Source organism: Microcaecilia unicolor, chromosome 8 (assembly GCF_901765095.1).
Source record: "Microcaecilia unicolor chromosome 8, aMicUni1.1, whole genome shotgun sequence".
NCBI classification, from domain to species: Eukaryota; Metazoa; Chordata; class Amphibia; order Gymnophiona; family Siphonopidae; genus Microcaecilia; species Microcaecilia unicolor.
Genome location: NC_044038.1, coordinates 164,963,673 through 164,978,742, shown reverse-complemented (window position 1 = coordinate 164,978,742; position 15,070 = coordinate 164,963,673). Strand labels below are relative to the sequence as shown.

The following is a 15,070-nucleotide window of genomic DNA, read 5'->3' as shown; positions in this document are numbered from 1 at the left end:
ACGAGAGGTTAATACCTCCACATTAGCCTGTGTTGTCCAGGAGGCTGAGTTTCCGGCAGGGCGGGAGGGGGGAGTATTTCGAGGATGATATAAGAAGGGATTGCGGACATTCCGAGATTTCTTATCAGACGGGCACTTACGAGAATTTGGGAAGCTGCAAAGGAAGTATGATCTCCCAAAGAAAGATTACTATGCATACATGCAGGTTAGCCATTACATGAGAGGCCAAGGGTGGCTGCAATCTGACCCAAGGGAACGGGAAACGATGGAAAATCTATGGGTGACTTCGAAGCACGGGAAGAAGGGAATTTCTAAGATATACAGATATCTTAGGGGGGACACGTTGACTAAATTACATGAAAGCATGGGAAAGGGATCTGAATGGTGAACTGAGTTTGAAAGAATGGGAGCGAGTGTGCCAGGAGGTTAAAAAAGCCTCAGTTTGTATTCTAATAAAAGAGAATGCATACAAGGTTTTAAGCCGGTGGTATTATACGCTGGATCGGGTGAAAAATATGTTCCCTAAAGCTTCTGACCGTTGCTGGAGATGTGCAACGGAACGGGGAAGTTTTATACATATTTGGTGGACTTGTCCAACACTGCAACCCTTCTGGGATGAAGTAGTTACTCAAATGACACTCCTCTTGGACTCTCAATTTCCAAAGGACCCAAAATGGTGTCTTTTGGGCTGGGGAAATAAAAGGGGGCAAAAATGGCAGAGGAGAGTGAAAAGAATTTGTTTGGCCTCAACTAAGTTGGAGATTGCTGCCCATTGGAAGCAGCAGATGGGACCTTCTAGCCAAGACTGGAAAATGAGGACTCAGACATTAGAATTAGAAAAGTTGACGGATCGGAGGAACGGGAGGTATAAACCGGATGCAACAGAATGGTCTCATTTAAAAGGCCTATGGACCACTGATAAGGAAAAGCAGGAGTGAGAGCCATGACAAGGGGGGGGGGGGGGGGAGTGGGGAGGAAGGGGATGAAAATAATATAATGTTGGATATTGGTTGAAGTTGTGGGTTTTGTTTTGTATGAGAAATGGTAGCCTAGAAGCTACACGAATATGTGTATTGTATAATCCTTATAATGTTGAATAAAACTTTAAATTGGGAAAAAAAAATCTGCCTGGGGGTGGCTCCTGGCTTGCCAGTTGTTAGCCGGGGTGTTAGAGGCTATAGCAGCTTCACTTTGAAGGCACAGAGGTCAGCCCTTTCCCTGCCTTACCTATGCCCCTGTGGATGTGGACATATTAGCTTGCTTTTCCCTGTCCTTTCCCACTCAATGGATGCAGGCACATTGGTTCACCTTTCCCTGCCTTTCCCACTTATCTAAGCATCTGGAGTGTGTTTATTTACCTCTTTTGCCTCTGCTTTCCTCACAGCGTTAAAAAAAAATATAATTAAAGTCGCGTCTTGCTTTACTGCAGCGGTCTTGGAAAAGAGGTTTTTTTCTTGAGATTCTTCTGCAGGACTGGAGCTGTGATACTCGGTCTAGTGAGGTAAGAGTGTTTTCTGACTCCTCCGGGGTGGGCCCTCGATCAGGGCGTTTTTGGCGCGAACTGCCATTTTTTAATTTTACCGCCGTTTTCGGCGATGGCTGAGGAGACTGTAAAGCGCTGTTCTAAATGTGGCAAGCACAAATCAGCAGGGGGGCTCTTTAATTTGTGCTGTACAGACGGTAGAGCCGGCCCGAGCATGGCGAGCAGCGATCTTTTGCGGTCTGAGCTGGCAGCGGATGCCATTTTGGATTTTCCACATGGCGTGGCCTCCATTCGACGGAGAGCCCTGAATCCGGGGGGGGGGGGGGGTCCTCTGAGTGAGGCTAATAATAGAGCTGATAGCCCTGGGCAGGATCTGGGCGGTCAGGGAGTGGTTTTCTCCCCTGATTTTGTTTTAATGCTGCATAGGGCGTACATGCTTAAAAGAGCTCTTCCACAGGGTTCTTCGGACCCTCTGCCTGCCCCCCGGTGGATCCTAGCCTTTTGGAGTTGGCTTTGCCTGTTTCTTATCCTCCTGATAAACGCAGAAGGGCTAATTCCCCTTCTGAGTGTGGCCCCCCTCCCCCCCCCCCCCTGTGGTCGGGCTGTGAGGGGTCTGGCAGAACTTCTTGGGCTGAGGAGCCAGAGTCGGGTGGAGAATTGCCACAGGAGCTTGATGATCCGTCTGCGGTGAGGATTCTCCACCGCGAGGAGCTGCCAGCACTTATTTCAGATGCCTTACAAGCCCTCTCGATTGAAGATCCTGGGAGTGGCACAGCCTCCTCTGTTAATCCAAGAATGGCTAGTACCAGAAAGCCTGCTCGAGCTTTTCCTTTGCATGACTCCATCCAAGAGCTTATTCTCCGAGGACAAGCAGGCTGCTTGTTCTCATGACTGGGTGACGTCTGCGGCAGCCCCCACCAACCGGAAGAAGCTTCGCGGGCGGTCCGCACGCAGGGCACGCCCACCGCGCATGCGCAGCCGTCTTCCCGCCCGTGCGCGACCGTTCCCGCCAGTCTTTTCTTTTCCGCACTGGAGAGAGTCGTGCGTCGCCGCTCTCTCTTAGTCAGCCCCGGAAAACCGTCGCGTTGTCCACGAATTTGCTTATTTTTTGTTTTTTTGTTGCCGCGCGCTTCAAACCTTTTCCCTTTCTTAAAAAAAAAAAAAAAAAAGGAAGAGAACGCGCTGAATTTTTCCCTCGTTTTCTAGCGGGGGCGTCGCATTGCGGCCTTGTGGCCGCGCGGTCGCTTTATTTTTCGAGGTGTGATTTACCGCCACCATCGACGACTTTAACTTCGCTGACGCGATTTTTCCGTCGATGTCCTCGAAGGTCCCGAGTGGATTTAAGAAGTGTGGTCGGTGCGGCCGGCCTATCTCGCAGACCGACACCCACGCTTGGTGCCTCCAGTGCCTCGGGCCGGAGCACAATATCAAGTCGTGTTCTTTGTGTCTTGGTCTCCGGAAACGGACTCAGGTTACGAGGCAAGTTCTTCGGGACCGTCTTTTTGGAACTTGCGCCAGCCCGTCGACCTCATCGGTATCGACGGCCGGTTCTTCGGTACCGGTACCGGTGTCCGCGAAATCGGCACAGATGGCATCGACCCCAGGAGTACAGGTCCCGTCGGCCCGCCAGTCCTCCAGTGACGGTAGGGGTGAGAGGCCGCGTGGGCAATCGGCCCCGGTCACTCCCTCTGCTCATGGCCCTCGGGACCGAACCCTGTCCGACCCGGCCCCTCGAGACCGAGGGGGATCGACCTCCTCCTCCTCCGTTCCACCTGGCGCCGATGACGGGCATCGCAAGAAACAAAAGAAGCACCGTCATCGGTCCCCATCGGTGCGCCTGGACCTCGGTGCCGGAGAGGAATCGACGCCGAAGCGTCCGCGTCGAGAGGAAAGGTCCCCCTCGGTAGTGGAGGTACCGACGCGTCAGGGCCCCAGCACTTCGGTGCAGTCTCCTGGACCCGAGCAGCTTCCGGCACCGACGCCTCTACTGGCCCCCCCCCCCTCTTTCCTGACAGCGGGCCTGGACGAGTGCCTCCGAGCCATCGTTCCGGGGATCCTGGAAGGGCTGATGCGCCAGGCTGTGCCGGCGCCGGGGGTGCTTGCGCCCTCGGCGCCGTTGACTGTGGCGCCGGCGAGCTCTAGCCCGGTGCCGAGGCCTTCGACACCGCCGCCGCTTGCGGCGCTGGTCTTGACCACCACGCAGGTGGAGTCCCCGTCGACGTCGATGGAGGGAGCTACGTCCCCGCCGGCGCGGGAGTCCACCGCTCGACACAGAGGCCTCGGTGCCTCGACGTCGAGCTGGGCCCGGTTGAGGACTCAGCTGCATGAGCTTATGTCCGATACCGAGGAAGAGGCCTCGTGGGGGGAAGAGGAGGACCCCAGATATTTCTCCTCAGAGGAGTCTGTGGGCCTTCCCTCTGACCCCACGCCTTCACCAGAGAGGAAGCTCTCGCCTCCTGAGAGCCTCTCCTTTGCCTCCTTTGTCAGGGACATGTCTATTTGCATTCCCTTCCCCGTGGTCTCTGTGGATGAGCCGAGGGCTGAGATGCTCGAGGTCCTCGACTATCCATCACCACCTAGAGAGTCCTCCACGGTGCCGTTGCACAATGTCCTTAAGGAGACACTGCTTCGGAACTGGATGCGACCATTATCTAATCCCACCATCCCCAAGAAAGCAGAGTCCCAGTACAGGATTCACTCGGATCCAGAGTTAATGCGGCCCCAATTGCCTCATGACTCGGCGGTCGTGGATTCTGCTCTCAAGAGGGCACGGAGTTCGAGGGATACCGCCTAGGCGCCCCCGGGGCGGGAGTCTCGCACTCTGGACTCGTTTGGGAGGAAGGCCTACCAATCTTCCATGCTCGTGACCCGCATCCAATCTTACCAGCTCTACACGAGCATCCACATGCGGAACAATGTGAAGCAACTGGCGGACCTGGTTGATAAGCTCCCGCCGGAGCAGTCCAGGCCTTTTCAGGAGGTGGTCAGGCAGCTGAAGGCGTGCAGAAAGTTCCTGTCCAGGGGTATCTATGACACCTGTGACATGGCATCTCGTGCTGCGGCCCAAGGTATAGTGATGCGCAGGCTCTCATGGCTGCGTGCCTCTGACCTGGACAACCGCACCCAGCAGAGACTGGCCGACGTCCCTTGCCGGGGGGATAATATCTTTGGTGAGAAGGTCGAGCAGCTGGTGGACCAACTGCATCAGCGGGAAACCGCCCTCAACAAGCTGTCCCACCGGGCGCCTTCAGCACCCACCTCAGCAGGTGGACGTTTTTCCCGGGCCCGGCAGGCTGTGCCCTAATCTTTTGCCAAGCGTAGGTACACCCAGCCGGCCCGAAGGCCTCGTCAGGCACAGGGACAGCCCCAGCGCGCTCGTTCTCGTCAACAGCGTGCGCCTAAGCAGCCCCCTGCGCCTCCACAGCAAAAGCCGGGGACGGGCTTTTGACTGGATCCACGGGAACATAGCCGCCCTCAAAGTGTCCGTACCGGACGATCTGCCGGTCGGAGGGAGGTTAAAATTTTTTCACCAAAGGTGGCCTCTCATAACCTCCGACCAGTGGGTTCTCCAAATAGTGCGGTGCGGATACGCCCTGAATTTGGCCTCCCTGCCACCAAATTGTCCTCCGGGAGCTCAATCCTTCAGCTCCCATCACAAGCAGGTACTTGCAGAGGAACTCTCCGCCCTTCTCAGCGCCAATGCGGTCGAGCCCGTACCACCCGGGCAGGAAGGGCAGGGTACTTCCTTGTGGAAAAGAAAACAGGGGGGATGCGTCCCATCCTAGACCTGAGAGGCCTGAACAAATTCCTGGTCAAAGAAAAGTTCAGGATGCTCTCCTTGGGCACCCTTCTGCCAATGATTCGGAAAAACGATTGGCTATGTTCCCTGGATTTAAAGGACGCATACACTCACATCCCGATACTGCCAGCTCACAGACAGTATCTCAGATTCCGCCTGGGCGCACGGCACTTTTAGTATTGTGTGCTGCCCTTTGGGCTCGCCTCTGCCCCACGAGTGTTTACAAAATGCCTCGTGATGGTAGCGGCATATCTACGCAAGCTGGGAGTGCACGTGTTCCCATATCTCGACGATTGGCTGGTCAAGAACACCTCGGAGGCGGGAGCCCTCCGGTCTATGCAGTGCACTATTCAACTTCTGGAGCTCCTGGGGTTTGTGATAAATTACCCAAAGTCCCATCTCCAGCCAACACAGTCTCTGGAATTCATAGGAGCTCTGCTGAATACCCAGACGGCTCGGGCCTTCCTTCCTGAAGCAAGGGCCAACAACCTCCTGTCCCTGGCTTCGCAGATCAGAGCGTCCCAGCAGGTCACAGCTCGGCAGATGTTGAGACTTCTGGGTCATATGGCCTCCACAGTTCATGTGACTCCCATGGCTCGTCTTCACATGAGATCGGCTCAATGGACCCTAGCTTCCCAGTGGTTCCAAGCCACCGGGAATCTAGAAGATGTCATCCGCCTCTCCACCAGTTGCCGCACTTCACTGCTCTGGTGGACCATTCGGACCAATTTGACCCTGGGACGTGCATTCCAAATTCCTCACCCACGAAAGTGCTGACAACGGATGCATCTCGCCTGGGGTGGGGAGCTCATGTCGATGGGCTCCACACCCAGGGTCTGTGGTCCCTCCAGGAAAAGGATTTGCAGATCAACCTCCTGGAGCTCCGAGCGATCTGGAACGCACTGAAGGCTTTCAGAGATCGGCTGTCCTGCCAAATTATCCAAATTCGGACAGACAATCAGCTTGCAATGTATTACACCAACAAGCAGGGGGGGCACCGGATCTCGCCCCTTGTGTCAGGAAGCCGTCCGGATGTGGCGTTGGGCTTGCCAGTTCGGCATGCTCCTCCAAGCCACATACCTGGCAGGTGTAAACAACAGTCTGGCCGACAGACTGAGCAGTCATGCAACCGCACGAGTGGTTGCTTCATTCCAGAGTGGTACGCAAGATCTTCCGAGAGTGGGGCACCCCCTCGGTGGACCTTTTCGCCTCTCAGACCAACCACAAGCTGCCTCTGTTCTGTTCCAGACTTCAGGCACACGGCAGGCTAGCGTCAGATGCCTTTCTCCTTCATTGGGGGACCGGCCTCCTGTATGCTTATCCTCCCATACCTTTGGTGGGGAAGACCTTACTGAAGCTCAAGCAAGACCGCGGCACCATGATTCTGATTGCGCCCTTTTGGCCCCGTCAGATCTGGTTCCCTCTTCTTCTGAAGTTGTCCTCAGAAGAACCGTGGAGATTGGAGTATTTTCCGACTCTCATTTCGCAGAACGACGGAGCGTTGCTGCACCACAACCTTCAGTCTCTGGCTCTCACGGCCTGGATGTTGAGGGCGTAGACTTCGCTGTGTTGGGTCTGTCTGAGGGTGTCTCCCGTGTCTTGCTTGCCTCTAGGAAGGATTCCACTAAAAAGAGTTACTTTTTCAAGTGGAGGAGGTTTGTCGTTTGGTGTGAGAGCAGGGCCCTAGAACCTCGTTCTTGCCCTGCACAGAACCTGCTTGAATACCTTCTGCACTTATCAGAGTCTGGCCTCAAGACCAACTCCGTAAGGAATCACCTTAGTGCGATTAGTGCTTACCATTATCGTGTGGAAGGTAAAGCCATCTCTGGAGAGCCTTTAGTCGTTCGATTCATGAGAGGCTTGCTTTTGTCAAAGCCCCCTATCAAGCCTCCTGCAGTGTCATGGGATCTTAACGTCGTCCTCACCCAGCTGATGAAACCTCCTTTTGAGCCACTGACTACCTGCCATCTGAAGTACTTGACCTGGAAGGTCATTTTCTTGGTGGCAGTTACTTCAGCTCGTAGGGTCAGTGAGCTTCAAGCCCTGGTAGCTCATGCTCCATATACCAAATTTCATCACAACAGAGTAGTGCTCCGCACCCACCCAAAGTTCCTGCCGAAGGTGGTGTCTGAGTTCCATCTTAACCAGTCAATTGTCTTGCCAACATTCTTCCCCAGGCCGCATACCCGCCCTGCTGAACGTCAGTTGCACACATTGGACTGCAAGAGAGCATTGGCCTTCTACTTGGAGCGGACACAGCCCCACAGACAGTCCGCCCAATTGTTTGTTTCTTTCGACCCTAACAGGCTAGGGGTCGCTGTCTGGAAACGCACCATCTCCAATTGGCTAGCAGATTGCATTTCCTTCACTTACGCCCAGGCTGGGCTGGCTCTTGAGGGTCATGTCACAGCTCATAGAGCCATGGCAGCGTCAGTGGCCCACTTGAAGTCAGCCACTATTGAAGAGATCTGCAAGGCTGCGACGTGGTAATCTGTCCACACATTCACATCACATTACTGCCTCCAGCAGGATACCCGACGCGACAGTCGGTTCGGGCAGTCGGTGCTGCAGAATCTGTTTGGGGTTTAAATCCAACTCCACCCTCCAGGACCCGAATTTATTCTGGTCAGGCTGCACTCTGTTAGTTGTTCTTCGTAGGTCAATTTTCTGTTATACCCTCGCCGTTGCGAGGTTCCATTGACCTGGGTTCTTGTTTTGAGTGAGCCTGAGAGCTACGGATACCCCAGTCGTGAGAACAAGCAGCCTGCTTGTCCTCGGAGAAAGTGAATGATACATACCTGTAGCAGGTGTTCTCCGAGGACAGCAGGCTGATTGTTCTCACCTACCCTCCCTCCTCCCCTTTGGAGTTGCGTTTTCATAATTTTGCTTGTCATTCAACTGGCGGGAACGGTCGCGCACGGGCGGGAAGACGGCCGCGCATGCGCGGTGGGCGTGCCCTGCGTGCTGACCGCCCGCGAAGCTTCTTCCGGTTGGTGGGGGCTGCCGCGGACGTCACCCAGTCGTGAGAACAATCAGCCTGCTGTCCTTGGAGAACACCTGCTACAGGTATGTATCATTCACTTTTCGGCTCAATGGGCTGACCCTGAGGGACCTTTGAAGGTTGCCAGGGCTATGGGGCAATTATACCCTCTGAGTGAGGAACATTTGGCTTGCTTTGCAATGCCTAAAGTGGATGCCCTAGTCATGGCTAAGACAAAGAGAACTACCCTCCCTGTTGAAGGAGGTGTTGCCCTGAAGGATATTCAAGACCGCAGGCTTGATTCAGCTCTGAAGCGGTCCTTTGATTTGGCAGGTCTCACTGTTCGGGCGTCTGCATGCAGTTGTTATGCTGCTAGAGCCTGCCTGGCTTGGTTACAGCAGGCAGTGGAACAGACCGGTGATGGAGCGGAGACCTTATCTGAAGTGGCTCCGCGGATGGAGTCGGCCTTGTCCTTTTTGGCTGACGCCCTTTATGATATGGTCAGAGCTTCGGCTAAACAAATGGCTGTAGCAGTGGCGACTCACCGCACTCTTTGGCTACGACATTGGGCGGTGGACATGGCCTCTAAGCAAAGGTTGGTGAAGTTGCCCTTTCAAGGCCTTCTGTTTGGTGAGGAGCTGGAAAACATTGTTAAAGGCCTGGGGGATTCCAAACCTCAGCGCTTGCCCGAAGATATGCCGAAGCCTTCCTCCAAGGGTCAGGCGGTCCGCTCCTCTTACAGACCTCGCTTCCATCAAGCTAGAAGGTACCGCCCGGGGCGTGCTGCTGGGTTCACTTCGCGTGCCCGCTTTCAGCAGAGAAACTCCTTTCGCTCGGGCAAACATTCCGCAGCTGCCGGTTCAAGGCCTGGAGTTCAGGGGTGACCCTGTCAATGATGGTGCACCCCCCCCCCTCATTTCCTGTCATCGGAGGAAGACTTCCCTCTTTTTCGAGGAGTGGGCCAAAATCTCCGCAGATCAGTGGGTCTTGGACCTGATCAGAGACGGATACCGAATAGAATTCGATGCCCTGGTGAGAGATGTGTTTGTGGAGTCCCGATGCGGTTCTGCCGCCAAACGGGCAGCGGTAGAGGAGCCTTTGCACAGTCTGTGCCGGATAGGGGCTGTGACCCCGGTGCCTCCCGCCGAACAAGGTCTAGGCCGCTACTCCATTTACTTTGTGGTGCCACGAAAAGGCTGGTCTTTTCGCCCGATCCTGGACTTAAAAGAGCTAAACAGGTCCTTAAGAGTGCGGCATTTTCACATGGAAACCCTGCGCTCCGTCATTGCGGCGGTATAGCCAGGAGAGTTTCTCACGTCTCTGGACCTGAAAGAAGCTTACTTGCACATACCAATTTGACCCCCGCACCAGAAGTTTCTACAGTTTGTGGTGTTGGGAAAACATTTGAGTTTCGGGCCTTGCCTTTTGGCCTCGCCACAGCTTCCCGAACCTTCTCCAAGGTAATGGTGGTAGTAGCTGCCTTTCTCAGGCGAAAGGGTATCCGGGTTCACCCGTACCTAGACGAGTGGCTCATCAGAGCAGACTCAGAAAAAGAGAGTCATCTAGCTACAGCCAGAGTGGTTTCAGTCCTTCAATCTCTGGGCTGGGTCGTCAATATAGCCAAAAGTTACCTGACCCCCTTGCAATCTCTAGAATATTTGGGGGCCAGGTTCGACACAGCCTCAGGCTATGTGTTTCTTCCCGAGCAAAGGCGGTGCAAGCTTCAGAATCAGGTCCGTCTGCTCCTGAGGATGCCCCGCCTGCGAGCTTGGGACATTGTCCAGCTGTTGGGATCGATGTCGGCCACCTTGGAAGTGGTGCCATGGGCGAGAGCGCACCTGAGACCTCTACAGTATTCTCTACTTCAACGATGGTCTCCAGTATGTCAGGATTATCAGTGCAGACTTTCTTGGCTCCCTGCGGGCCCGCCTCAGTATGGAGTGGTGGCTCTCAGACAGCATATTGCGGCGGGGAATGCCGCTGGCGCTCCCCGATTGGTGCCTAGTGGTGACAGATGCCAGCCTGAAGGGCTGGGGTGCACATTGCCAGGGGAAGCATGCCCAGGGTCTGTGGACGCCCGAGGAGTTGGAGTGGTCTATCAACCGTCTGGAGTTGAAAGCGGTGTTTCTGGCTCTTCTGGCCTTTCAAGTGACCCTGGAAGGATTGGCTGTCCGAGTGATGTCTGACAACACGACAGCAGTGGCCTACATAAATCGACAAGGCGGCACTCAGTGCAGAGCTCTAGCCGCGCAGGCCGAACAAATTTGCCACTGAGCCGAGCTGCATCTACAGTCCCTGTCAGCAGCTCACATTGCAGGTCAGAGCAACGTGCAAGCCGACTATCTAAGCAGGCATCAGATCGATCCAGCGGAGTGGGAACTAGCAGACGATGTATTCTTGCAGATATGTGCCAAATGGGGCAAGCCCGTGATGGATCTTATGGCGACCAGTTCCAATGCCAAAGTCCCGTGCTTCCTCAGCAGACGGAGGGATCCTTGCTCTGCCGGGTTGGATGCCTTGGCTCAACCCTGGCCCCTGGGCTTGCTGTATGTCTTCCCTCCGTGGCCCTTGATAGGGTGAGTGTTCCTGCGGATTCGGCTGCATCCAGGAGAAGTGGTGCTCATCGCCCCAGATTGGCCCAGGAGGCGTTGGTATGCGGACCTCCGACAGATGCTATTGGAGGCTCCCTTTCCGTTACCTCTGGTTCCGCACCTGTTGTCACAGGGTCCGGTGGCCATGGAGGACGCCTGCTGCTTTGGTCTTATGGCATGGCGATTGAGAGGGCGCAATTGAGAGAGAGAGGCTACTCAAATAAGGTAATTTCCACTCCTGCAGGCACGTAAGCGCTCTACTTCCATGGCTTATGCCAGGATTTGGCGCCAGTTTGAAGTCTGGTGTGTTTCAAGAGCGCTTTCTCCGTTGCGGGCTCCTGTCTTGCCGATTCTGGACTTTTGCAGGATGGTGTACACAAAGGCTTGGCCTATAATTCCCTGCGGGTGCAAGTGGCAGCATTGGCCTCCCTGCGTGGCAAGGTTGAAGGCGTGTCCTCAGCTGCTCATCCAGATGTGGCACGGTTTCTTAGAGGGGTGCTTCGGCTCCGACCTCCCGTGCGGGCACCTTGTCCAGCTTGGAACCTGGGGTTAGTATTGAAGGCCCTTCAGTGGGCTCCCTTTGAACCGCTAGGCACGCTTCAGAGAAAGATTTGACATTGAAGGCCGTCTATTTAGTGGCCATTACCTCGGCGAGACAGGTGTCAGAGCTCCAGGCACTGTCCTGTAGAGACCCTTTTGTGCAATTCTCTGAGTCAGGGGTCACGGTTCGAACCGTGCCTTCCTTCATGCCTAAGGTGGTTTCAGCGTTTCACCTAAACCAGCCTGTTTTTCTTCCCTCCTTTGTTGAGGAGGAGTTTCCAGGTTCATTTGGGCAGTTGCACCTTTTGGATGTGCGCAGGACTCTGTTGCAGAATCTGCGAATTACAAATTCTTTCAGGACCTCTGATCATCGTTTTGTGCTGTTTGCAGGTCCTCGCAGAGGGTCTTCATCGTCTAAAGGGTGGAGGAGTGGCCTAGTGGTTAGGGTGGTGGACTTTGGTCCTGGGGAACTGAGGAACTGAGTTTGATTCCCGGCACAGGCAGCTCCTTGTGACTCTGGGCAAGTCACTTAACCCCCATTGCCTGCCGCATTGAGCCTGCCATGAGTGGGAAAGCGCGGGGTACAAATGTAACAAAAAAAAAAAAAATTGCCCGTTGGCTCAAAGAAGCTATCTTTTCAGCATATCTGCTGTCTGGCTGGGCTCCGCCTGAAGCCTTTAAGGCACATTCCACAAGAGCGATTTCCTCTTCCTGGGCGGAAACTGGAGCACTATCTCTTCATGAGATTTGCAGTGCTGCAACATGGCCTTCTAAGCTCTCTTTCGCCCGACATTACAGGCTGGATGTGGCTGCCAGGAGGGATGCGCGTTTTGGAGTACAGGTGCTAGCGCGTGGTGTGGCTTGTTCTCACCCTATTTAGGGATTGCTTTGTTACATCCCATATGTAATGGCTTCATCTGCTTGATGACAAGGAAGGGAAAATTAGGTTCTTACCATGATAATTTTCTTTCCTTTAGTCATAGCAGATGAAGCCATGAGCCCTCCCTGTATGATTGTCTGTATTGCAGTGATTCTGATTTTAGGTGCTGTTCTTGTTTCCTGAAGTTATATTCCTTCCTTGGGGAGTCGGAAAACAGTCTTCAGGATTCTTGTTACAGTTATAGGAGGATGAGTTCATTCCCTCCAGTTCATGTTTTGGGAGGAGGAGTTTATTCCCTCCAGGAGGATGCAAATATTCCCTCCGTTTATACAAAGTGGAGGGCGAGTTTATTCCCTCCAGGAGGATGAGTTCATTCCCTCCTTTTTTGGAGTTTATGCCCTTGTTAATAGGCCATCGTTCACTGTGAGGAAAGTTCATGTTATTCCCATTGCGGTTTGCCATACTGCTTTGGAAGCTTCAAATACTGAAGAGGCAATGGAGCTAATTGGCCATGAGGCACTGTGAAAAATTGAGTGCTCTATATCTCCCCCTGCTGGTTGATGGACACAACCCATACATAATGGCTTCATCTGCTATGACTAAAGGAAAGAAAATTATCATGGTAAGAACCTAATTTTCCTATACCGTGGCCATTTTTCAGCCGCACTAGAAAGTGGGTGGAACTCGCAGCAAACCTACATGCCAATCGCAGCGCTGGCTGCTTGCTAGTGTGCCTTAATAAAAGGACTCCTAAGTATTTCCTTTTCTAAGATTTTAATTGAAAACTTTGTAAACCTCGTTGGTACTTAGAAAAGGCAAACTATCAAGCCTAAAAAAACATAAACCATATCTTGCATTTTTAAATGCTGAAATATCAAATGATGGATAGATGGATAAGTAAAATAAGCTGGAACATTTTTTACATATTAAAGAGGTGTAAATGTAATAGGTGCACTTTTCTGCAGAATAATTTTCAAACGAAACCCATGTACCTAATTTCCTGTTAAATGGTCTAACATATATTTGTGCAAAAGTTAGGTGACCTGTTATAAAACTACTCTCTGAATGTAAGTAGAATTTTAGATTTCATGAGCGGGAAAGGTTGTCTCTACTACTCAGCATGTGCAGCTGGAAGCCTCTTCCACCAAGTCACAGAAGGAAGGAATTCCATTGTGTCTGTCCCCAAAGTCAGGAGACATGCAGTCAATGAAATACTGTGAGACTATGTAGTACCATAATATGGTGGTGTACATCTAGAAGCATCAGAGAGTTTGTTAAACATTTTTTTTCCTCTTATTTAAAAGGCTTAGTGGATTTCCTCTTCAGTTGTACTGTATATCCTTGCAGTGACTGCTGTGGAGCAATATGCAATCTGGCACGCCAAAGGTTAGATCTGTGTTTGAGGAAAGGCAGGAAGGCCACTGTCAATAGTTCTGGCACCTTATGTTAATAAACATTGAGCAGCTTCTAATTGTGGCAGAGAGCATGACCTACTGATATCAGATGGCTCACAGGGAGCTGAGTTGGAGCTAGTAAGCTACTGCTTCTCAGAAACAAATTGAGTTGATGGTCTGGCACTGTACAAAAAGATGAGAAGACAAACGGCAGATAAATGTAAGCATGACCTAGTAATACTATAGGCCACTATAGGAATCATGAAGCTCTAACTCCCATAAACCAACTAGGTCAATGTTAGCAGAATGGTGGTGGCCAAGTACCATACAGCAAAATAATGGGAAATTGGATGGCCAAATGTTCAGGCAACAGTCTCCTTTATTTTGGTAGCTGCCTAGACATTAGAAAGCTTTTTGGCTACATGGGTAGGATGACCATTTTAAGTACTGGAACATCCATGCTCATCACCCTGATAAAGAACCAACAAAAAAGAAAACAAAAATTAACTTTGTTAATAAGTAATCTCCTCTAAGCAGGCTTGCTTCTACCAGTGGCAACTGAGATTGTATAATCTTAGTAATGTAAACCAGAATAAGTGGAAGGACTGGACGAATCAGTCAGTCCTAAACCCAAGTAAAGCCAAGCTTCTCTGGGTCCCTAATACGTGGATGCATACCTGACATCAAAATCCCTTTTGGGAATTATGAACTCCCGCTCAAATCACAAGTCAGGAACCTTGGAATACAGTTAGATTCAACTCTTAATCTGATTCCCCAAATCCAAGCAGCCTTCAAGAGCTGCTTCTACTATTTGCGACAGATACGCTGCCTCTCTCCTTACTTTGAGAAGATCATTCTTATCCCAGTTGTGCATGCCATGGTAACATCAAGACTGGATTCTCCGAGGACAAGCAGGCTGCTTGTTCTCACGATTGGGTCGGCGTCCACGGCGGCCCCCACAACAGAATTTTTCAAAGCAAAAAGTCTTCAAAGCTTTGAGAGAACCTTTTCATGCGCGGCCGTCTTCCCGCCCGTCATGTGAGAGACCAGCTCGGTTACCTTTTTTCTGCGGTGAAGAGAGGCAGCGATTTGCGTCTCTTCTGTCCCCTTCAAAGAGCCTTCCACCGTTTTCCGGAGTTTTTTCTCCGGTTTTCTTCAAGTATCTTAGTTTTCATCCTACCTTGCCTTTTAAAGTTAAAAAAAAAAAAAAAAAGAATCCTTTACCTTCTTAGTTTTTGCCCTCTAAAGTTTCCTTTTGCTTCTGCCGCGTGCCCGGTTTCTCTTTTTTGTGCTCTGTCTTTTGGCACAATCGCGAATTTTGATCTCGCCGTCGCTATTTTTCCGTCCATGTCATCGAGGACTCCCAGCGGCTTCAAGAAGTGTACTCGGTGCAACCGGACTAT

The 15,070-nt window shown here is 52.3% G+C and overlaps 1 protein-coding gene across 3 annotated transcripts in view; it reads left to right on the top strand.

The window, feature by feature from the left end:
* CNOT6 (CCR4-NOT transcription complex subunit 6) overlaps positions 1-15,070 on the top strand; it is a 119,444-nt gene that overhangs the window by 31,699 nt on the left and 72,675 nt on the right. The window contains exons 1-2 of one of the 3 annotated variants that reach the window (XM_030210960.1): positions 6,249-6,252; positions 10,874-10,878. The exons of the other annotated variants lie outside the window; for them this stretch is intronic. The gene's annotated coding sequence lies outside the window, so the exon portion shown is untranslated. Of the gene's footprint in view, positions 1-6,248; positions 6,253-10,873; positions 10,879-15,070 lie in introns of those variants that run through there. 3 annotated transcript variants of the gene reach the window in all.